Source organism: Chinchilla lanigera, unplaced genomic scaffold, assembly GCF_000276665.1.
Source record: "Chinchilla lanigera isolate Chin_1 unplaced genomic scaffold, ChiLan1.0 scaffold00056, whole genome shotgun sequence".
Classification (NCBI taxonomy): Eukaryota; Metazoa; Chordata; class Mammalia; order Rodentia; family Chinchillidae; genus Chinchilla; species Chinchilla lanigera.
In genome coordinates, this window is record NW_004955457.1 from 11,217,551 (window position 1) to 11,242,967 (window position 25,417).

General features: G+C 39.5%; 1 protein-coding gene across 1 annotated transcript in view; it reads right to left on the reverse strand.

Annotated features, from left to right (window-relative positions):
- Cd28 (CD28 molecule) overlaps nt 1-25,417 on the reverse strand; it is a 93,331-nt gene that overhangs the window by 57,782 nt on the left and 10,132 nt on the right. The window lies entirely within an intron of this gene.

Here is a 25,417-nt window from a genome sequence, read left to right on the forward strand (position 1 = left end):
TGCATCTTGAGTTCAAAAACTTAATCATTACCAGAAGCAGAGGAAAGAGAAGATGAAATAAAATACATAATACTTTCTGTCTGTCTTTCTGTCTGTCTGTCTTTCTTTTTGTGGTACTAGGGCTTAAACACAGAGCCTTCACACTGAGCTACATCCTTAGCCCATATAGTTTATTTTATTTCTCTTCTTTAAACAGGGTCACTAAGTTGTCCAGATTGGCCTTGAACTAGCTGTCCTCCTGCTTCAGCCTCCCAGAATGCTGTGATTACAGGTATGTGCCACCATGCCTGGCTACAAGATAAATCTTTTATAGGCTCCCACAGGTCTAGCAAAAGTTTTATTTTTCCTGCCATTTTCAGCAGAAATATTTTATTTCAATATTTTCACCTCCATTGTTTCTTTTGAGACAGAAATCATGTACCAATGCATTACTATTTACATAAAATCTGTCTTCTTCTATCAGACTGTACACTTCAGAAGAGCCAGTAACTTGTCTAACTTGCTAACCATTGCATCACATGACAAACACAGGGTCTGTACATGGTAGATGCTCACTATGTTTGTGTGGAAAAGCTGAATATCTAGTAAGAGGAAGGATATTTCAATATGATACTTTCCCCATTGTAAAATGATGCCATGAAAGCATCTATTTCTTTTACTCATCCAGCTTTATTTACTCATCCTAGAGCTAGGCTGTTCCCAAACAGAGACTGTTAAAGTATAGTCCTTGAACTTAAGTGACTCACAATCTATGGAGGGAGGTAGATGCAAACCAATAAAACATCAGACAGTGAAATCTGAGCAATAATATCTATGCAAGGGACAGAAAAAGAGGTAGCAATCCAACTGTCTCCCATTGAAATCAGAATTATATCTTGGCAGTCAACCACCTAGGGTAGAGAAGCAAGCGACTCGAAACTGAATTTTTGGGTGTTTTGTTTTGTTTTGTAAAGATTATTGAAGATGGGGCCAAATTAAATTGAGAACTTTGCCCATGTAAACATAAACTCATTAAGGTCTTATTTTAAATACTCCTTCAGAGAGATTTCTTCTGATCTCTCTCTCTCTCTCTCTCTCTCTCTCTCTCTCTCTCTCTCCACACACACACACACACACACACACACTACGTTAGGTAGTTTTCTGTGCCCTTCTACTAGACTACAAAGTGCATGAAGTCAAAGATCTCCAGATCACTTACTACTATAGTATCAGCACCTAGAACTATCTCTGGGAAATAGTACATATTTGATGAATAAAGTCTTAGATATATTTATTTTCAAGCCAATTCATCTCTTTCTTCCATCCTATACATAGAAAAAATATTTTCCCTTCCTAAATGTTGTTTGCCTTTTTCTTCAAAAGATTATAATTCTTTCAATTTTTCCAGAGATTATCATTCAGCAAAAGGAAGGGAAATTGTATTTTAAGCAACTGTACCCCTGGAGGAAGAGTGTATCTGAGGCTACTGCCTCTGCCAAGTAGCCACAAGAACTGGATCTGTCTGTAAGCTCCTAGCATTGTTTCCCCATGGAGTTTCTTCGCACCTCATAAGAACACAATATCCAAAATATCTGAGTTGAAAAGGAAAAATTTTCTTTTACAGTGTAGTTAAGATTAATGTTCTTAATGGACTGGCAAAAGGTTAACATTCACTTTCTGTACCCGAAACCAATTCTTACTCTCTGCTTTCACTAAAAGGTTCAGAGGAGAAGGAAAAGAGCAAGATTCTGCCTGCACTTGAAGGGGTCTAGATATTTCAAAACAGAAATTGGGAAGGACCCTGAAAGAGCCTCTAGTCTTGAGGCACCAAGCTCTGGGGTTAATGGATCCTGTGTTTGGTAATTCCTCCAGCCATCTGGCAGCCAGAGAGAGAGTTATTTTAAGAAATGGCAAGGCATGTGGCAACCTCAAAAACCACACCCCTTGAATGTCAGCCTCCTCCACCAACCTGAGGTAAGTCCGCCACAGACCAAGAAACAGGGCTGTGCTGTGGGGACACCAGCCCCTCGGAAATGCTGTTGATTTTTTTTAAAACACACATGATTAGAATAAGTTCCTTATTCTTTTATTTGCTAAATGTTCTGCCAAAACCTAGAAAAGTCAGTCAAATTTAGATGTTTCCAACTGTCCAGATGTGTCCTACATACAGCCTAGATGTCAGGAAGATGCTTGAATTAAGTTAAATGTAGGGTGGGTTTTTTTTCCACTGAGAAATATCTCTTTAGAATTACACATAGTATTTCACATGACCCTTAGAAGAAACAAGAAAATATAGTTACTGAGGTGGGGGATAAGATTGGTTCCCATAAATATTGGCTAAAAATAGACATAGGATTAAATGGAGTTTCAAAGTTCCTCTTAATAATGTTCTTCCAGTATACACACGATTAAAATGATCACTAAAAGAATAAAGAGGGGTCAGGGGATATATCTCAGTGGCAGAATGTTTGCCTAGCATGCAAAAGGCACTCAGTTCAATCCCCAGGACCACAAAAAAAAAAGAATAGAGGGGATTTTCTTAAGTATAATAGATTTTCTTTAGTATAGAAGATATAGTGTAAGTACATTAGCTCTCTCTCTCTCTTTCTCTCTCTCTATATATATAGATATAGATATGGAGATACCTTGTGTTTTAATTGCAATGTGTAAGATGTCATACCATTATACAATAATTTTAACAACTAACATAACTGAAATCTCCTGAAATTTCCTACCGGTTCTTAATTCATCTAGAAATAAGGATTTCTCTTAGTTCCCTTAAGTTAAAATAATTCATTTAAAAGAAGAAGCCCCATTTAGTAGGTCTTGGTTTGATGGAAGCAAGTACAACATTTCTGAATGACCTGGATTCTAGTAGCAGTTCTTCCACTTAATCAGCTGAAAAATAGAACAATGTTCTCACTACAAAACAATAATAGTGAGGATATGAGGTAATGATCATATTAATTAGCTTGATATAGCTGTTACACAATGTACATTTATCAAAATCTCATTTATACATAAGTATGTACAATTTTTATTTGCCAATAAATTAATTAAATAGACTAAAAATATCTCTAAAATAGTCATTTAGACAAAAATTGTACACCAACAAACTGGAAGATGTTGACATAATGGACAGATTCCTAGACTCATACAAACTACCAAAACTAAATTGAGAAGACATAAAAGTAAGTTCTGAACAATCTGATAACAAGCAATGAAAATAAGGCAATACCGAAAAAAAACTTACTGTCTCTGTTACTTTTTCTTGATGCTGGAACAATATACTTGACACCCACAAGTTAAAAAATGAGAGGTTTATTTTGGCTCACAGTTTGTAGTGGTTCAGTCCATAGTTGGCTGGCTCCAAGACAGAGTAGCATGGCAGAGGGGCACTGCAGAGGAAAAACTGAATGGCAGAAGAACAGAGGGCAGCAAACAGCAGCAAGCCTCCTTTTTCCTTTTATCCCATCTGGGCTATAAACCTTTTGGGTGGTGGCACCTATACCCAGTATCCATATCCAGAATTATGCTAAACCAATCAGTGGGCTAATCCAGTACCACACACCTGTAATCCCAGTATCACATCCCCTAATTCAGCATCATACACCTACATGGTTCAGCCACCTCCAAAAAGCCCCACCTATGAGCACATGAGGCTTTGGCAGTATACCTAGATATCAATAATCCTCAAACTCTTCAATGAAATTGAAAGGGAAAGAGTGCTTCCAAACTCATTTCTGGAATCTGGTATTACCCTGATCCCAAAACCAAAGGCCCAACTAAAAAAAAAAACTACAGACCAATCTCCTTAATGAACATAGATGCAAAAATCTTTAATAAAATATTGGCAAATATAATGCAATGGATCATCAAAAGTATCACTCATCATAATAAAGTAGGCTTCATCCCAGGGCTGCAGGGATGATTCAATATATGTAAATCAAAAATGTAGGACTTCCAGGAAGATGGTGGAGCAGTAAATAGCAACAAGTCAGCTTCTCAAAGATTTGAAATAGAAACATGGAAAAATAACAATTTGAGGAAGGAAAAGAGACAGGTAGATCCCTGGGATGCAGGAAAGATCTGAAGAAAAAAATTGGAGCCTACAGAGAAATTGATGAGACAGATCACTATGCAATAAAAGGTAGGAGCAACCTGCACTTTCTCCCTGGCTCCCAGCTTGTGGTATGAGACAGAGAGATTGAATCTAAGAAACAGAGTGAAAGCAGACAACGCCAGAGGGCTCCTGGGGAAAAACACCAGTGGAATGGAGCAGTGGATGCTGTGCATTACAACATTACAACAGCGGGTGAGTGATTCCAGTCCCAGTGTCTGCCATGTTGCCTGTAGAGTGTGTTTAGTCAGATACCACTTTAGGGAGGGACCAACTAAGCCCAGGACTAAGAGCAGCCACGGGTCAGATTCATCTCAAGGCTCACAGTGTTAAACTACCATAGTGATTGGATGAGATCCGGCCCATTCAGAGTGGTATGGCCCTAGACTACCATAGTGATTGAATGAGGGACAGTCATGAGAGATATCCATGGGCAGGGAGCCAAGGGCAGGCCAGCAAGAGACACCCAGAGTGTTATAAGCTAAATGACTCAGTTCCCAACCCCACACCTGATTTTGATTCAGCCTGAAGTCCATGGATTTGAAAGTTCCAGAACCAATACCATACCCTAATCCTACTGCCAGCACACTGTGATTATCCAGCATGATCTGGATTTTGACTGCCTCCTTTGTCTACCAGTGAGAGAAAAGTCATGCCTTGGACACTGCCACAAAACTACAGACCCCAGAAAAAAACCACAAACTTGAAATCACTGAGAAACCTACTTTTTCCCTTTTTCTTTGCCTTTGTTTTTGTTTCTTTGTGAGGGTGAACATTGTTTGTAGTTTTAATAATAAAGCTACCTACCATATGCAATTTACAAGGCTTGCTGAAGAAAACAAATAAAAATAAATAGAAAATGAGAAAACATGGCAGCAAGATGCAACCCCAGACCTCAAGCTCATCCAAGGCAAATCCAGGGGGCACTGAAGTAGAAGAAATCATAAGCAACTGAGCTGAATTTTCTGAAATGGTAGCAGCATAAGTAACAAAGCAGATGAATAAGTCTCTAGACAAAACAAGACAGAAATAATTACATAGATAATTAAAGAAAAGATAACCATAATGAAGAACATGATTAGCCAATCTAGAGCAGATACAGATTAAAAAAATAGATGAATTGAGGAAAGTGATAGAAACAATGAATGCCCAACATAGAAAAAAGCTGGATTCCATAAAACAGATTCAAACAGATATCTAAGAGATTTTACAAATCTATTGAAAGTAATGCACAGCAGAATCAACCAATATGAAAATAGAATATCACATCTAGAAGAAAACAGGTTTATGGTTAGTGATCATCAAATGAAATGATTCTTCAAAATAGCAAAGGTCCGTGAAAAACCAATCCAACAGCTGCAAGATGGTGAAAAAAAGAACAACATTAGATTAATTGGAATGAATGAAATCAGAAGATACCACAAAGGACATTTAAAAACTGTTCACAGAAGTAATATCAAGCCGGGTGTGGTGACACATGCCTGTAATCCCAGCACTGGGGAGGCTGAGGCAGGAGGATCATTGCTAGTTTGAGACCAGCCTGGGCTACAGAGTGAGCTCAAGGTCAGCCTGAACTGCATAGCGAGACCTTGTCTCAACAAGACAGAAAAAAAAAGAAGTAATATCAGAAAACCTCCTAAGCATGGAAAAAGAATTTGACTTACAGTAAATGAGGCATATAGAACTCCAATTAGCCATGATCAGAAAAAAAAAAGAAACTACACCAGGCATATAATAGTCAAAATTCCAGATATTCAATGTAAGAACAGATTATTTACTTTCTTGGGTACCAGGAGTCAAACTCACAACTTCTTGCTTGCCAGGCAAGCACTGTGCCAAGAACAGAATATTACAAGCCGTTACACAAAAGAAACAAATCACCGATAAAGGAAAACCCATCAAAATCACAGCAGACTTCTCAACACAAATCCTTAAATCAAGGAGAGCTTGGAGTGAAGTATTTCAAGCCCTAAAAGTAATCAACTTCCAACCCAGATTGATGTACCCCCACAAAATTATCTTCCAAAATGATGGAGAAATAAGATACTTCCATGACAAAAAACAAGTGAAGAAATTCATAACTACCAAACCAGCATACCAAAAATTCTGAAGGATATGGTTCAAAAAGACAATGAAAACTATTCCAATAATCTTTAAAAAATGAATCCACCAGGCAAGGCAAGCAATTAAATAGAGGGGAAAGAAAAGGAATCAACAAGGGAAAAATAAGAATAAAGACAACTCAATACCTATCAGTTACTATCAATGCAAATAATCTCAATTCACCAATCAAAAGAAATATTGGCAGAATGGATTAAGAAACAAGATCCAATAATGTGCTGCACACAAGAACTCAATTTAACTCAAAAACAACATTCAGATCGAAAGTCTAACATTTAACTCAAAAAGAAATTCAGACTGAAAGTCAAAGGATGGAAAACAATATTTCATGCAACAGGAACCCACAAAAAAGCAGGGTAGCTATTCTATTTGTAGACAAAGTGGATTTCAAACCGACATTGATTAAGAGAGACAAAGAAGGTCACTACATCCTTGTAAAAGGAACACTCCAAGAGAAAGAGACAACAATCATAAATATGTGTGCACCAAATACTGGTGCAACCAACTATGTAAAACACTATATCAGATAAGCACTAATATAATTGTAATGGGTGACACCAGTAGTCCACTATCACAACTAGACAGATTAACTAGACAAAAAAGTCAACAAAGCAATATCAGAGCTGACCCAAATCTTTGAACAAACAGACTTAATAGTTACATACAGAGTGTGCCAACCCACAACAACAGAATATACACTCTTCTCAACAGCTCACAGGACTTTTCCAAAATAGACCACATATTAGCTCACAGAATGTGCTTAAATAAATACAAAGGCATCAAAATCATCCCATGCATATTATCATATTAGACTGCAATGAAATATGGCAAAAGAAACCACAAAAACTACATAAACACATGGAAGTTAAATAACACCCTCCAGAACAACCAGTGGGTCACAGATGATATGAAACAGTTTCTACAATTAAAAGATTAAGCCAATATGACATACTAGAACTTACAGGATGCATGAAAGTAGTCCTACGAGGGAAATTTACAGTGCTGAATTCTCACATCAGAAAAACAGAGAAAGTTCAAATAAATAACCTAATGTTGAACTTCAAGGTTCTAGAAAAAGAAGAGCAACTCAAATCCAAAGTGCATATGAAAGAGGAAACTATAATGATCAGAGCAGAAATTAAGGCAATTGAGACTGAGAAAAAAATACAAAGAAACAATGAATTGAGGAGGTGCTTCTTTGAAAGACTAAATAAAATAGACAAAACCTTAGTCAGCCTTATCAAAACAAGGAAAGAAAAGACCCAAACAATGCAATGAGGAATAAAAAGGGTGAAATCAAAATGTATCCTTCAAGAATCCAGATCATCACTACCTACTTCAGGAACCTGTACTCCAAAAAGATACAAAAATCCACAAGAAATGGACAGATTCCTAGACTTAACAAAACTGAATCAAGAAGGTATAAAAACTCTAAATAATCCAATATAAGTAAATGAAATTGAAGAAGTAATATAAAAGCTACCAAAAAAGAAAAGTCCAGGTCCTGACAGGTTCACTGCTGAATTCCACAAGAACTTTAGAGATAATCTAACTCCTCAAGTTCTTTAATGAAATTGAAAAGGAAGCAATACTCCCAAAGTCATTCCTGGAAGCAAGCATTACCCTGATAACAAAAATCAGAGAAAGATCCAACCAAAAAAGAGAACTACAGGCCATTGTTGTCTCCTTAATGTACACAGATGCAAAATATGATACTGGCAAGCATAATGCAGCAGATCATCAAGAAGATTATGTACCATAACCAAGTAGGATTTATCCCAGGACTGCAGGGATGGTTCAACTTACACAAATCAATAAATGTAATAAACCACATTAACAGAATCAAGTACAAAGCCATCTCAACAGACACATAAAAAGCATTTGACAAACTCCAGCACGCATTTACAATAAAAAAAACTCTGCAGAAAATTAGAAGGTTTATATCTCAATCTGATAAAAGCCATCTATGACAAACCAACAGCCAACACTGCACTAAATGGTCAAAAAACTGAAAAATTTCACTCTAATATCAAGAACATGGCACAGTCACCACTCTTATTCAATATAGTTCTGGAAACATTAGCCAGAGCAATTAGACAAGAGAAAAAATAAAAAGGATAAGGATAGGAAAGAAAGATGTAAAATTATCATTATTTGCAGATGACATGATATTTTACACTGAGGACCCCCAAAACTCCACCAAAATAGTTCTAGATTTAATAACCAAATTTAGTAGCACAGCAGGATACAAAGTCAATAATCAAAAATCAGTAGCATTCCTGTACACAGTTAATAAATTTACTGGGAAAGAAAATAGGGAAATGGAGCCAGGGATACAGCTCAGCAGCACAGTACCTGCCTGTCAATCATGAGGCCCAGAGTTTAATTCCCAGTACCAAAAGAAAATAGGGAAATGGCATCTTGCACAATAGCATCCAACAAAAAAATAAAATACCTAGTAATCAATCTAATGAAGGAAGTGCAAAACCTTTACACTGAACTCTATAGTACTCTGGGAAAGGAGATCAAAGAGGATATCAGACCTTTGTTCCTGGGTAGGAAGAACTAATATAGTGAAAATGGCATTACTTCCAAAACTGTTATAAAGATTTCATGCAATCCCAATCAAAGTGCCAATAGCATACCTCACAGAACTGAAGAAAACAATCTTGAAATTTATATGGAGCTAAAAGAGCCCCAGAATAGCAAAGGCAATTCTTAGCAACAAGGGCAAAGCAAAGGCATCATAATCCCTCATTTGTAGCTATTCCACAAAGCTACTGTGATAAAAACAGTGTGGTACTGGTAATAAAGAATTAAAAAGACCCAAGCATCAATGGAAAGAATAAAAGATGCAGAAATAACTCCATACACAATCTGCTACCTTATCTTTGACAAAGGAGCCAAACATGTTCACCAGAAGAAAGATCACTACTCTAATAAATAGTCCTGGGAAAATTCACTTTCTGCATGCTGAAGATTAAACCTAGACCCATATCTCTCACCATGCACTAAACTAAAATAAAAATGGATCAAAGATCTAAATATAAAAATAGAAACATTTAATTTGCTGGAAGATAGAATAGGTAAAACTCTTGAAGACATAGGAGTGGGCAAAGACTTTATGAACAAAACCAAATCACACAGGAAATATTACAAAGAACCAACAACTGTAATCACATCAAATTAAAAAGCTTTTGCATAGCAAAAGACACCACCGGTAAAGTGAGGAGACAACACACAGAATGAGAAAAAATTTTACCAGCTACTCCTCAAAGTGCTAATATCTAGAATATATAAAGAACTCAAAAAACACCCCCCCCCCGAATTCAAAGACCAATCCAAAAATGGGCATCTGAAATGAACAGACATTTCTCAGATGAAGAAGTACAAACAACAAATAAATATATGAAAAATGTTTAGTATCACTGGCCATTCAAAGAATGAAAGTTAAAACAACACTAAGACTCCATCTCACTCTAAAAAGAATACCTATCATCAAGAAATCTATCAATAACAAATGCTGGTGAGGTTGTGGGAGAAAAGGAGCCATTCTTCACTATTGGGGGAGTATAAACTGGTACAGCCACTATGGAAATCAGTGTGGAGTTCTGCCAAAAGCTAAAACTAGAGGTTCTATTTGATGCAACTATCTTAGTTATATTTTTTGTTGCTGAGACAAAATACCTGACACCGGGGCTGGGGATTTAGCTCAGCGGCAAAAGCGCCTGCCTGGCAAGCGCAATGTCGTGAGTTCGGTTCCCGGTACCGGAGAAAAACCAAAAAAACAAACAAACAAACATAATGGAATACATTTGTGGGAAAATGGTGCACCTTGAAAACATAATGTTAAGTGAAATAAATCAGACACACAAGCTTAAATACCATATGGTTTCCCTCATTTGACTAATTCAAAGTACAAATAAAGTAAGGAAAATAAAAGATTCATAAAAGGAAATGGGGAGAGAGAATTTATGCAAATTTTCTAAGAAGGGGACCAACAGACTGAGATTAGGGGGAGTAGGGGAGAGGAAGAGGACATAAAAGATTTAAGATGTGTCATGTATATACCAGCTACCCAGCATGAATGTAACCATTATAAGTCACAAACATTCACTAAAAATAATAATAATAATAATGAAAAGTAAAAATAGTAATAATAATGAAAGTGGGGAAAGGGAATCTAGAGAGAGAGGAAGAGGGTAAAGATGGGAAGGGCAATAAAAAGAATCAAGGTATGTTAAGTACATGAACCTGTTCCTTAAATGAATGTAAACATCATGTACAACAAACACATACTAATAAAAAGAGTAGAGGAACAGATTGGGGTCCCATTAAATTTAAAACTACATCCAAAGAGGCTATACTTCTTTGCCTGATCTTGTCCAACTCTCTTGCTACAAGCAATCTATAAGGCTCTGCTAGATATAAAGAAATAACTCATAGCAATGTTCTCCAAAGTTTAAGTGTATTTTAGGAAGTTTTTAGCCTCTAAACTTGTTATGGCTTATGTCTAGATTTCACATCAAAGCCTCATGTGGTCATAGGTGGGGCTTTTCAGAGGTGGCTGGATCTAGTGTTTGATGCTGGCAAGAAAGGTACGTGATTACTAAACTAGTCCACTGCTGGTCTGTACAGTTCTGGATGTGGGTAACAGGAAGACCCACTGTGGATGTGTCACCCACCAGAGCATGTAGCCCTGATAGAATATAAGGGACAGAAAAAGAGCTGCTGCCATCACTTGCTGCTTGCTGCTTGCTTTTTCACTGCTGACTGCCTTTTGCCTGCCCGGTGTTGCCATGGACTATATTTCTCCTATGGAGTACCCCTCAGCCACACCACCCTGCCTTGGAGCCAGCTAACTATGGACTGAAACCTCTATAAACTGTAAGCTAGAATAAATCTTTCCTCCTTTACCTGTGGGTGTCAGATATTTTGTCTCAGCAATGAGAAAAATAAGTAAGACAAAACTAGTCAGCCTTGAACTCTATTCTAGAATTGTGTGTACAGGGCCAACAGTAAAACCAGTCATCTCATCAACAACTAAAATCTTATTGACTCTTGTATCAATCAGGCACAGAAACCTAAAACATATCTATGTAATCACTGACTTTTCCCTTAACAAAATGTAACACACACTTCTGTTGGCAAAGTCATTTCTACTTTTCTGTATTACATATCACTGATTTAAGGGAAAACAATCCTAAATGTTTGCAAAGCACAGAAGTGGGAACCCAAGTCTTTATCCAGAACAGTAAGTACATGGCTATAAGTCCCTTGATGGGCTACTGAAATCCTTTTAATTTTTAAAGTCTCAGCCCACACCATAACCTCCTAAGTCTTCTCTGACCTCCTCAAGCAAAACATGTCATTGTTTCCTCTTCATTCCTTTCACATTGGTGGTACAGTTAATATGTCAGTTAATCTATTCTGCCTGCAGTGTAACTATTCACCTATATCCTCATGGCTCTTAAAACTATACACATTTGAGGGACATGAACCACTCTTAAACTCACCCTCAGAATATAGCCCACTATCCTGTAGAGACCATAGGACCATAAATTCTGCACACAATTCATCCGTTTTAAGGATAAGCAAGTCTGATTTTGTTCCATGGTCTTTTTACTTTTCTCCCTTAAACTAAACTGGTCACTTGGCCTAGCATTAGGCTAACACAGAAGAACCATTAATCTTCTAGAATGTGCTACCAACATCTGTTCCCTCAAAAGAATGAGAGTACCAATAATCCTGAGAAGATTCAGTTCAGTTCATTATGACATTGCCTCTTTCTAATATTTGCTTTAATTAGGGACAAGTTGTACACACACACTTCTTTTAATGGTTTGCTGTGAGTTAACCCTTCAGGAGTTCTATTACCCATTCTTGTCCTCCAAGAATCTCTATACCAACCCAGAAATGTGCCAACATTAAATCTACAAAGAAAATTGTCCGAGTACATTTATGTGTTATAGTGAAGGCTATCAAAACATCCCTGTTCGCTATGCCTGATGAGAACTTTCATAAAATATTTTTCTCTTTTTCAACTTCATCTGAGAGAGGGGATGTCTATCCATAATCTGTAATTTTCAGAGGGGTCTTTCTTAGGGGTCCAGATTAAGGTTAGATTGCTAGAGCCACTGTAACAGGCCTGAAACAATGCAAAGCCTATTGGAACATGACAGAGCCCATTAATGTATAAAATAGTATTAAGTATGTTTAGGCATCAGAACTATAATCTAAGTCAGAATCTAAGTTTTAGGCCTTCAATTCCTGTTTCCTGTAGCAGAGCAAAGCAATTTTCTTTCCCAAATAAAACAATCATCTGTTTTCTAGATCAGTAGTTCTCAAAGTATGAGGTCCCCAAGTCAGCAGCATTATCATCACCAGGCAGCCTATTAGAAAACAAATTCTCAGCCCATCCTCCAGGTACTGAAGCAGAAACTGCAGGTGTAGGACTCCACAATCATCCTTTAGCAAGCACTCCAGGGAGTCCTGATGCACAGAACTACAGTTCTCTACCAGACCGAAGCCTGGTCTATGGACCAAGCTATTAGCATCCCTGGGACCTTGTTACAAATGCAGAATTTCAGGCCCCAGTGTAGACTTTCAGAATCAGAAATTGAATTTTACTTAGATTCTCAGGTGATTTGTATTAAAGCTTGAGATGTACAATCAATGATGAAACTGGCAGAGTTAATCTGAATAAATAAAACACTGTGGAATTTACAATGCAATCTTGTATAGTCCTCATTTAATACCTCAATGACTGTACTGGGAATTGTGTGACCTCTATCTTACTCATGAGATGCAGAAAGATGGGCAGTGGACTGTATATCTCAAAGCCAGCTAGCTCAAGAACCAAGACTGGAAACAGGCAGCTTAAAAGACATGTTAAGTTCTTAGCCACCACCTGTAACATGTTATTCTGACTGTAACTCCAGGTTTCTTTTTTATTTTTTCACATGCACTGCCTCTCTGACAGCAATTTCATTTGTACTAACTAATCAAGCTTTTTTCTAAAACTAAAAATAATAAATGCATATATGTCTACTTTAGTTGAACAAATATTTATCAAGGTCTACTTTGTAACAGACAGCTTTGACCTGCTGGAATATATGTGCTACAATAACAAATGAAGGTGTTCAGTAAATATTTGCCAAGCTAATTATTAGGTGAATGGTTTTATTATAACATGCTAAGTTATATTGGGGCATAGATGAGATGCCTATTTACATTCTTGGACCTTATGTTTCCTGACGAACGCTCAGTCAAACCCATAAGGACAAAGAATAAGGGAAAGAGAACTGCAGACATGCTAAGGAGCTGGGTTTTTATCTGAAGGTGATGATGAGTCATGAAAGCACCTAAGGAAGCAGTATTATTACTGCAGACTTAAATGCCTATGTGTGAACACACACACACACACACACGTATATATAAACAAATATGCACAAAAAATTAAAAATCAAGAATGCACCTCTTCCAAAGCCATCAGAAACTCAAGCCTAAAACAAATCATCAGAAATTACATTATTAGCAATCACACTCTGACAGAGTAACTGGATGTATAGTTCATCATTGAGGTCTTACCTCCCTTCCATATAGAAATGGGGAGAAAGGGCTCAGCTTACTAGATTCAGTTGTGTGCAGTGGTGAGGGAACTCAAAAGAACTCAAAGAAACAGAGGCTAGAAACCTTCAGGGGGAAAGGGAAAGCCTTTTCCTTAGTTTTAACATCAGCTCTTTGAGTCACGAAAAACTGGAGCAAAGGCTAAATTTCAGTGATATGCCAATTTTCTTTCAGGCACCTAAGTGACATCCAATTAAGATATCTGCCCTTAAGAATTCCCCCAAAATGAAAATAGGTAGAAATCTTGAAGACATAGGTACAGGCAGAGACTTCATGAATAAAACCCAAACTGCAAGGGAAATAGTAGAAAGAATCAACAAATGGAATCTCACATTATTAAAAATCTTTTGCACAACAAAGGAAATCACCAACAGAGTAAAAATACAACCCACACAGTGGGAAAAAATTACAGCCAGTTCTCCCTCAGGCAAAGGACTTATATCTAGAACATATAAATAATTGAAAAAAATCAGCTCTCCCTCCAAATTCAAAGACCCAATCCAAAAATGGGTATCTGAGAAGAATATGTATTTCTCATACAAGAAGAAATACAAATGGCAAATAAATACATGAGAAATTGTTCAGTGTCATTGGTTATTTGATAGATATGAATTAAAACAACAGTCTAAAATATATAACAGATATAGTGAATTGGGGCAAAACTGTTCCAAAGAAAAAAACAAACTATGTTGGGGGAAGGGGAAAGGAAGGAAGGGAAAAAGAAAAGAAATATATTTATACACAAGATAGTTAAGATAGTTACAGCTAGTTTCTCTTAGTTCATTGAAAGGAAAGGTTTGTGCTAATATTGTTTCAACAAGATATCATGCCTATATCTTGTACTCTGAATAACTATTACAAAGACAACAATACACAATGTATTAATTATTGCAACTCTTCTACTAATCTGTTTTGAAATTGTTTTGTTATTTTTTAAAAAGAATTCCCCCAAAAGCAGCCTTCCTCTATTCCTTCACTTCATATAAACTCCTGGAAAGGAAAAAGAAAAAGTATATTTCCTGGGAATTTTCATCATAAATTATATGTTCCCACAAATAATTTCTATGTCTAGTATTTATACATATTCAAGGCAAATTTTCTTTTTCTTTCCTATTTTTGCTCACATTTTGCTTTATGTCCTAAGGATCTAGAGTTGATTTAGGGTGACTTGTATCATCTGTTTGAGGCATAAATGTTTTTCCTTTAAAAAGAAACAAAATTTTCGAAGTTCTTTATTAGGGCTCTAGTACTACAGAGGTCTCCCTTGAGGGAATTTGTAAAGTTCAAATGTTTGAAAGAAAGTCACTTTAATTCTTAGCCCCCCAAACCGAATTTCAGACTTGGAAAGGTCCCTGGTCAACATGTTTTGGAATCAGCTTCCCACAGTTGAGCCTTCAAGGACAGGGTTCCTTCCCTGCCAGATACAGTCAAGAAAGGGAGATCCTCTAAAAGAGGTGGGGCCCAGAGGATCACGGTCCCTGCTTGGTCCAGCCGAGATCAAAGCAGCTGTCCTTCTGAGCACCCTCAGCTCCACAGCCTCACCTTGTAGGACAGCAGCAGCAGTTCTCACCGGACAGAAGGAAAAGAGAACAGGTGAGTCCCTTTTTCATGGGTGTCTTTAGTTGTGCTGCTGTAGCTACCTCAACGTCTTGAATCCATTCAAAACATTTACTTTCTGTGATCAGTTTTACTTTGGGGAAGACCCAGAAGTCTCAGTGCTAGATCCAGTGAACAAGGTGGATGAGGATACATTATAATGCTCTCACAAGCCTGCCTTTCCCTTGGATGGCAGTTGGCCACTGCATTCCCTGTAGTTTTGATCAGACTTGTAAAGACATTCATGCAAGAGGATTTCCAGAACTGCTTCAGAAAGTGGCAAAATAATGGGGTAAGTGTGTGTGAAGTGAGAAGTATTTTGAGGAGGATTAATGGCAATGTATCTTTTACTGCAATAAATTTTTTAAAAATTTAAACATTCACCATGCATCATGATCACCCCTTGTATGTTTCACTAAAATTTCTATTCACTCCCACTACCCCTAAATTTTGGAGCAATATATGAGTTATTAATGGATAAGTAGCATTTGATAAATACCATCAGTTTGGTTTCCCACCCTTTAGCAAATCATGAACATGCATTTTGGTTTTTACCTCTTACTAGTTTACTATTTCTTTCTTAGTCATATAAACAAGTAGATTATTGAAGGGATTCGTATGTTCTCACAGTTTAAAATGCTTTTGACCTCTAAGATAAGAAGTATAAAGGTAACAATTGCCATATCATGTCAAGTGGCTGATCACGTAGAGGGATACTTTGTTTCTGTAAGTGTAGTTCAAATATGCACTGTGTGAAGCCAAAGTTGTTCTCCATAATAGTAGAAGATAAATGCTCCTCCTCTATTTTCTGTCCCTGAAAAAGAACTGCAGTTAGCCCTCCAAAAGGAAGCCCCTCCTTTCTTATATGTTCTCAATTCTACCTTCTCCCAGCTCCTCTGTGAGCTTTAGACCCATCCCTCATTCCAGCCCCACCTGCACCCCACGCAAATGCCCAAATCATATAAATACCTTCTCTCAGCCCTCAGCAACTACTTTGTTAATCTTTCGTCTCTTTTGAAATCTCTTAGAATACATGCTCCGTCTCCACTTCCTCATTTATCCCAACTCAATCCTTGAAATTTGGCTTCAAAAACCCTAACTGCAGAACAAAATGTCCTTTTCTCAAAGGAATTAACATTTTAACAATTTAATCCACCCACCCCTCCTGAGTCTTCATTCTATGAGCTTCTCTTGCCGTCTGAAACTGGCTCCTCATCTCAGTCTTAGGAACTTGCTTTTCACCATTCACCACCTCCCCTACCTAACTACTCTCTTCTTCTAGCACAATCTACCATTAGGATCTCCTTTCCCTTCTCCTAGGAGTGGGAGATATTATGCATGGATCTGCCTAAGACTTTATACCTCCCAGGCTGTGTTCCTTTGAAGATCCTTTGTAAGCTAAAAACAACTGTGCTGGGTTCACTTTTCTTACTATCTGCTAGAGATCTTCACCTGTATACATCTCAGATCCAGGATGCCCAAATCTAACTTTTCATCAAGTCTGCTCCTCTTTCCCAGACACTAGGAGAAAAATCTAGGGTCATCTTCAATTACATTCCCTTTTGCACTTCTCACATTTTGTTACCATGTCTTATGTGTTCTTACATACTCCCACTATTACCACTGCCTTTTGTCTGAACTGTTCCCAAAGCTAAGGCATAGTCCTATATATCCAGCCTCTTCCTTTCCTGACCCTCAGAATACCTTCTGCACTGCTTCCAAAGTAACCCTTGAAAATGCTGGGTCACTCCCCAGCAAAATGAAGCCCAAATTCTTTAACATGCTATTCCAGCTCCCACTTTCTTATTGCAACTGCTCATAAACTCACCACAAGGATAACAGTGGACACTTCAACCACTAGAGGAGCACTCTGCCATTGTCCACAGCTGCTGCTTCTGCCTGGAACATTCTTCTCCATCTCTCAAACTCTCTCCACTCACCAAACTAGTGAGCACGGCAAATTCTGCCTCTAGTGTGAAACTTTCCCTGTTCTCTTGGTAATTTCTCGTTTCCAAATGAGACTTAGAACTCAATGATATTAAGTTAAAGAAATGCCTTAATAAGCTTACAAGTGTGAGATTCCATTTTATGCCAAGCACCACATTCGGGATACAAACAATACACCATCCCTGCCTTTCAGAAGCTTCCCTGTATGAGGAAGAAAAATGGTTAGCACACAAAACTGTAATCATGTGTGTACATTGTGGACTAGAGATGCCCACCAAGGCCCAGGGAAGGAAAAATGAATCCAGCCTAGGGTTGCAGGGCAACTATAGAAGAGTAACACAAAGTAGAACCTGGAAGGAAGAGCAGTGGTCAGGGCAGATTCGGCATGAAGCATCTCAGAAGTAGAGAAAAGCACACAGAGAGGCAGAAGAGGCGAGTCCCATTTCAAAGCCTCAGGAAGGCAGTTGCTCAAGCGTCAAGTGCATCAGGGTGGTAGGAAGAGAAGCTGGAGAGACAAGCAGGAGCCACACTGCAAAAAGCCGCTAGCGACTATATCAGTCACCTATTGCCACATTAATGCTGGATAAAAAGCATCCCAAGGGGCTGGGGATTTATCTCAGCGGCACAGCTACTGCCCGTCAAGTGCAAGGTCATGAGTTTGATTCCCAGTACCAGAAAAAAAAAAAGCATCCTAAAACTGTGGCTTAAAATAATAGCTACTTATTCAAGCTTATAAGACTAAGGATCAACTGAGTGACCCTTCAGAACTAGGGTCACTTACTCCATCTGCTGTCCTAATGTCCCTTAAAGAGGTAGATACTCCCAGTGATGTTGGCCAAGCTTCTCACAGGCTAGGGAGACCGCTGGCTGTCAGTGGTCTAGGATGGCCTTGGATTTCTCCCTATGTTGTGTCATGTTTGCTAACATTCCATAGGCCAAAGCCAGTCCCATGAATGAGCACAGAGTCAGGACTGGAGGGAGCTACAAAGGTACAGAGCAAAGGCTGTAGTAACTGAGAGGAGCCTGGCTGTAACCGATCCACCATACTGCCCAGAAAAAGAGTTTGAATTTTCGTACTTATATGCTTGTTGCCATTCCTATTGATTACAAACTCGGGAACAGAGGAACTGTATTTATTCTTATTATGTCCTCTACAGTAGGTAGTGTGATAATATCCACAAAGTAAACACTCAGTAAATTTTGATAGACTATAACTGAATCCCAAGTTTACATAATAATTGATTATATATACACCAGATTGTATTTTCTAAACCTTTTTCAACATTTATGTTTTCAATTTATTTCATCCTTGGAGTACATAGTTATATAAATGTATTATTTTCTATGCAAAATAATAGTTCCATTTCACTGCCCATAGAACTCTTCTTTAATTCAGCCAGGCTAATTCTAATGTTGAAAGGAATTGTGAACAAATATATGGGGCTTTTCCCCAGCCCTTCATATTTTTCAAATTTTGTACTGGCCCTCACTCTTAAAAAGACTTCAAACCTGTTGGCCAGCCTTCCCTCTGTCTAAATGAAGATTTTTCTTCTCTATACTCCTCTATGTCATTCTCCCATTCTTGGGAAGGAACAACCAGAACTGCCTTCAGGATTCCAGGTTTTCCTGCTTTGGTTTGAAGTTTCCAAAATGCGGTTACAAAGGCCCCCGGAAGGAGGGCTTCCTGCGCACAGGGAGCCACAGGCGGGGAGCACCGGTCTTCCGGCTGGCTACCTTCCTGCCTCATAGGCTCCCAGAGGGAGGGCCCCCAGCGCACGGGGAGCCTCGGGCGGGGAGCGCCGGTCTTCGGACCGGCGACTCACTCCCGGCCTCGTAGGCCCCCGGAAGGAGAGCTTCCAGCACACAGGGAGCCACGAGCAGGGAGTGCCAGTCTTCTGGCTGGCTAGCTTCCTGCCTCGTAGGCCCTCGGAGAGAGGGCCCCCAAGGCATGGGGAGCCATGCGGTGGCGAGCGCTGTTGCGCGCCGGCCCTTAGGCCGGCCGCCGCCACTCAATTGAGATCTATCATGACACAGAGAAACAGTGACACAATTGGCCCACCATGCACTGACTGCAGTTGCCCACCCACGGATGTGTGTGAATCATTCAAACTTTGAACAACCCCTGGGAATACATGCCATACAACGGGCCACTGTTGCTCCTGCCGTTGAGAACTGGAAAGGTCCAGAGCCAGCGGAGGAGCAGCTGCTGAACAAGGACTCAGAGAACATGAGAATGCAGACTAAGCCCACGGAGTCAGAGGTCCAGTGGACTGGGGTCACGAGAGCCACTCGGAAGCTTTAAACCAGGAGGACCCTGCACAATACCTGCAGAGACTCACTGGAAGCCATTCTTCCCCTGACAGTACAGGCTGTGGTGGAGCTCTGGAGAAGTCTGCAGCAGGATTCCTGCTGCCTGTGCTGACAGTTGGGGAGAAGACACTAACTGGTTGTGGGGTCCCAATGCAATGGGAGGCTGGAGAGAAAACGCTACAAAAAATGGCTTTGGTCCCAGATGGCTCACTTGATTTTTGACAACCCTTAGGCTGTAACTACTTGTTAGATCCTTCTTGTGTATCTCTGTCTTCCTGAGAAACCACTTTGAAGATACCACCATGTGTTACAGCAGTCATTGATATTTTCCTACTAATCTATCCATAACTCTGTAATGTCTGTATTGTTCCTATCCTATTTCATAAATGGATCCATGTTTATTATTATGTGTTTCCTACAACAACCATTGAGAATTATTGAATGACTATTCAGTAAGTCACTCATGTATAGTTAAATTTATATTCTTTAGAAGCCACTTTGAAGATACCTATGCATAGTACAACAACTATTGATAATCTCCTACCTCTTTTGTCTGTAACTCACAATCATTTGTCTATTTGTTTTCCTGAGAAACTATCTTATAGATAACAATATGTAAAACAATAACCATTGATAATTTCCTACCACTTTGTCTGTAATTTGGTAAGCCCCTCCTATTATTATGTTATCCTTCTTTTACTCTTTAAAATAAAAAAAAAAATGCAGTTACAGACATGCTGCAGCGTGTGGGTAGGTCTCACCAAAGCAGTTCATAATTACGCACTGAAAACCAAACCACTTCAAGCCCAATTCTCCACATATCCTGCATTCTTGTGTTCTCATTTCTGGCCCCCTGACCTCCCCGACATTCTTATCTAGAAATTCTGCCTGAAGAAGTGGCTTTCCTCTGGGGACCAAGTGGCAAGTTCCTTGAAGGCACATTTGACTCTTTCCTTTGTTTCACACCCCATATTCAGTTCCAGCAGCAAATCGTGTCAACTTTATCTCAGAATACATCCAAAATCTGATCACTTCTCTCAGTACCACTGCTATTGTCCCGGTCCACACCACCATAATTTCTCATTTAGCTTATATAAATGGCCTGCTAAGCACTCACCTTCTACCATGTCTTCCACACAGGGGCCAAAGTTAATCTGATTGTGTCACTCTGCTGCCCAAATTCCCCAAGGGGTTCTTCTTGCCCAGGACAGAAGCCAAATTCTTACAGTGATCTCTAAGGACAAGCATGATTCTCCTTCACCACCATATTATTACCTACCACTGCCTTCTCACCTCTCTGGTACAGCCACAATGACCTTGTTGCTCTTGAAAGAGACAATCATGCTGCCCCCTCAAGTTATTTGCCACTGATGTTCTTCAGCCTGGAGTACAGTTGCTACAGATGCCAGCATGACTTGCCAGTTCTCGGTTCAAACGTCATTTTATCAGAAGTCTTTCTCTTACTACCAGTAATTAATCAACACTCATGGCTGCCTCCTAACCCATCTCTCTTTATCCTCTCCCTAGCTGACTCTTATGTATTTATTTGCATATATTCATTATCTTTTCCCCTTCCAGCTAAAATTCAAATGAATGACAGCAGAAATCTGTTTGTCTTATTCACTGTTTATCTCAATAGACTTGATACATGACAAACCATCAACAAATATTTAAATCAGGTAGCTGTGCCCTAATCATATTTCATGGAAGTATTAGGTATAGGCCTATGCAATGAGATTTGTTAGGTTTTATTTATCCCTGCTCTTTCTGGTCTAGCCCTCAAAACTACCCAAGATTTACATTTGCCTATGATACTAAGAAACTTGAAAATGAATACCACAGTATTTAAAAGGGTTCAATTTTATATGTTTGACTTAAGGGAAATGGAAAGAAAGTTTCCAGCCAAATTCCTAAATTAATGTGCCCAAGAATATAATAAAATTGCCTAATCTCCGTGGAACCACTTGGGTAGTTCTGAGCATGGAGTGATAATACCACAAGCTTCTCTAAATGCAAAGCAGATACTTGCCAACCTGATCCTTTAATACCAATCAAGTGCCAACTTTTAAATATACACTGCTATTTTCTGCATATCCACCTCTAAATCATCAAACTAAGGGCCCAGTGAAATTCTTGGCATCTTGTCCAGGATTAACGAAGCTACTTCATGTCCATATATTCCCCAGAACAGCTGACTCTGGGTATCACAAACCAGAAAAACACACTATCACTGTTGAAAGGTAAAATCATCTCTTAGTTACCACTGTAGGATCACTGGGCAAGTACTCTCAATACTTTTCTGTTGGTTTTTTTTTTTTTTTTTTTTTAATTTTCATTCTGTTCTTGTGATACTTTTCATAAGGCAGTGGTCTACATACAATATGAAATGCAGTCCAAAATGCAGTCAAACCCCAAACAGTATGTCATCCCATTTACTTCACAAAATAAATTTTTTAAATTTATTTTTCCTGCAATTGAGTATACATACAGTTACAAGGAAGTCTATCAAGATTCATCTTGTAAAAAGTAAAAGATGGGCATAATGTAAAACAGCAGCAATGCCTGTAGGTTTCCTGAAACATAAGCACTTTGTTCCATGCATACATAAGACATTGTCATGGTTTGTGTCTAGATGTCCCCTCAAAGCCTCTCACAGTTATGGGGTGGGCTTCTAGAGTTTATGATTGAGCCAGGGTCCAGTGCTGGGATTATGGATGTGAGAGCTACACCTGCCCTGGGGCAAGTAGTTTGCATACAATGTAAGTGAGAGAAAGAGGCTTCCTTGCTGCTCCTCCATTTTGCTCTTGCTGCTTTTGCTGTCTTCTAATGCCATGAACTGTTGCCTTCTTCCATGTGCCACTCTGCCTTGGAGCCAGCCAAGTATGGACTGATACCTCCACAAAGTGTGAGCTAAATAAACCTTTCTTTTCTTAATTTTGAGCATTAGGTATTTTGTCTCAGCAAGGAGAGAGAAGTAACCAAGACAGAATTTGGTACCAGAGAAGTGGGGTTATTGCTGTAACTATACCTGACCATGTGATTCAAGAGCATTTGGAAATGGCTTGTGGGAAGAGTTTGGAAAGGTTTGGAGATGTCACCAAAAAGAGTTGAGTTGGAATGCCTTAGGCTGTTCTGTATGGGAGATTCTGGTCAGAGCTCACAAGATCAGAAGACTGATAGAAATCCTCCTGGTAAAGACCAGGTTCAGGAAGTTTCTTCTGAGTAGAAGGACTAAATTGGTTGTTGAAGTGCAAACAATGTGTGTTATGGCTTGGCAGAAATTTTGTCTGCATTTTGCTTGTGTCCAGAAACTTTGTCTGAGACTGAGATTAAGGGCTGTGGACTGATTAGTCTGGCAAAAGAAATTTCAAGGCCGTCAAATGTTGGGGCAGTGGCATGGCTATTGTTGGGGGCTTTTAGTCAGATTTATGTTGAGAATCAAGAGCAAAGAGCCCAATAGGATGATTTAAAATTTTGTGAGTTTGGCCAGAAAATAAGTTCCAGTAAAGCTACGGATTGCAAAGATAGAGCTGAGTAGATCTTGATTGCCCAGAAGGAAAAGGAGACTAGAAAAGACAGCCTAGGAGCATCATAAGAAGCAGCAAGTCTCCACCCTTTGCGGCCTCAAACCTACAAAGATGAATGATTTCACTCTGAGGAGAAAGCCTCAGAGTGCCATGTTCCACAATGGCGATGGCATAGAGAATTTCTTCCTCAGAATTGGATTCAGAATGCTCAGCAATCCAGGCACTTGACCCCTATGGCCAAAAGAGAGGAAAGCTTGGCTACTGTCCAGATGGCAGCAGACCTTGGCATCATCCACGTGGCACTGGTTTTAGGCTATGCAGAATGCAAGAGTTCTGAAGTTAAGAAGGCTTCCACCTAGATTTCAGAAGCCCTAGCAGGCCAGGCAGTGTGCCTCTGAGAGGGCAGTTGTGAAGCTGTGAGTGTGAAGCAGAGGGTGCACTGGAGACCGCAGAACTTTGGAAAAGCAAGGAACTTGGATTGTCTCAGGAAAACTTCAAGGAGGGAGCAAGGTGGGCCTAAGAGAGAAGCTGTGGGAGTTGTAACCACCAGAAGTGCCATAGATGTGGAATCACGCAAGCTCTTTGGAACTCGCAATGTGCCACAGATTGCTTCAGATGCTAGATGTGTACTGACAGGACTTAACGTTAGACCGGCTGGATTTTGGACTTGCTTTGATCCCAATGCTTTGTATGCCCCTGTTTGCACCTTGTGAAATGATAATGTTTATCTTGTGCAATTGGATGTTAAAAGTGTTTAACTTTGTTTTCTTTTTTTTTTTTTTGATACCAGGAATCACACTTGCCAGGCAAGCACTTGTGCCACTGAGCTATATCCGGTGTTTTCATTTGGTTTTTCTCCAGGACCAGGAACCGAACTCACGACCTTGTGCTTGCCAGGCAGGCGCTTTGCCGCTGAGCTAAATCCCCAGCCCCCAGTGTTTTCATCTGTACAGGGGCCAACAGCTAAGAGTTTGCCTTACATCTTGGAGGAGACTTGGTACTTGGGATTTTCAGCAATGCTGAAATTGTTAGGACTTTGGCAACTCTTAGAGATGGACTAAAATGCCTTTTGTGTAAAGGGATGTACATGTCTCTTTGGGGGGCCAGGGGTGGAATGTCATGGTTTATGTCTAGATGTCCCCTCAAAACCTCTCACAGTTATGGGGTGGGTTTCTAGAGTTTATGATTGAGCCAGGGTCCAGTGCTGGGATTATGGATGTGAGAGCTACACCTGCCCTGGGGCAGGTAGTCTGCATACAATGTAAGGGGAGGAAAGAGGCTTCCTTGCTGCTCCTCCATTTTGTTCTTGCTGCTTTTACCGTTTTCTACCACCATGAACTGTTGCCGTCTGCTTTGTGCCACTCTGCCTTGTAGCCAGCCAAGTATGGACTGAAACCTTCACAAAGTGTGAGCTAAGTAAACCTTTCCTTCCTTAATTTTGAGTATCAGGTATTCTGTCTCGGCAACAAGAGAAAAGTAACTGTCATGGCTTGTGTCTGGGTGTCCCCTCAAAGCCTCATGTGGTCATGGGGCAGGCTTTTAGAGTTTGATTGATTATGGGTGTGAGAGCTGCACCCGCCCTGGGGTGGATAGTTTGCATATGTAAGGGAGAGCAAGAGGCTGCTTGGGGCTATTCCTGGCTTTTGTGTTTGTTGCTCTGCTGTGTTCCGCTGCCATGAACTGTAGCCCTCTGCCATGTGCCACTCTGCCTTCTAACCTGTCAAGTATGGACTAAAACCTCCACAAACTGTAAGCAAAATAAACCTTTCCTTCTTTAATTTTGGGCATCAGGTATTTTGTCCCAGCAACGAGAGAAAAGTAACCAAGACAGTAACTAAGACAGACATTTAGGCAAGGGTAGTAAACTGGGTTGTCCTCAAACTCAGACAAGTATAAGGGCTGTGCCTTTGCTGGAGTTACTTTCATGGGCACCCCAAGGTGTTGTTTTATCATAATGGAGATGGTGGTGTTACTTAAGCCCTTTATTTGTGTTGTCAATAATTCTAGCACTGGGCTGGGGATATAGCTCAGTGGCATAAGCACCTGCCTGGAAAGCCCAAGGTCCTAAGTTTGATTCCCAGTACCAATAATAATAATAATAATTCTAGCACTTAAAAGAATGCTACGAATACAAAAGATTGAGAGTTTCTAGTATAACATGAAGCCATATACTTTTATGGAAGACCTG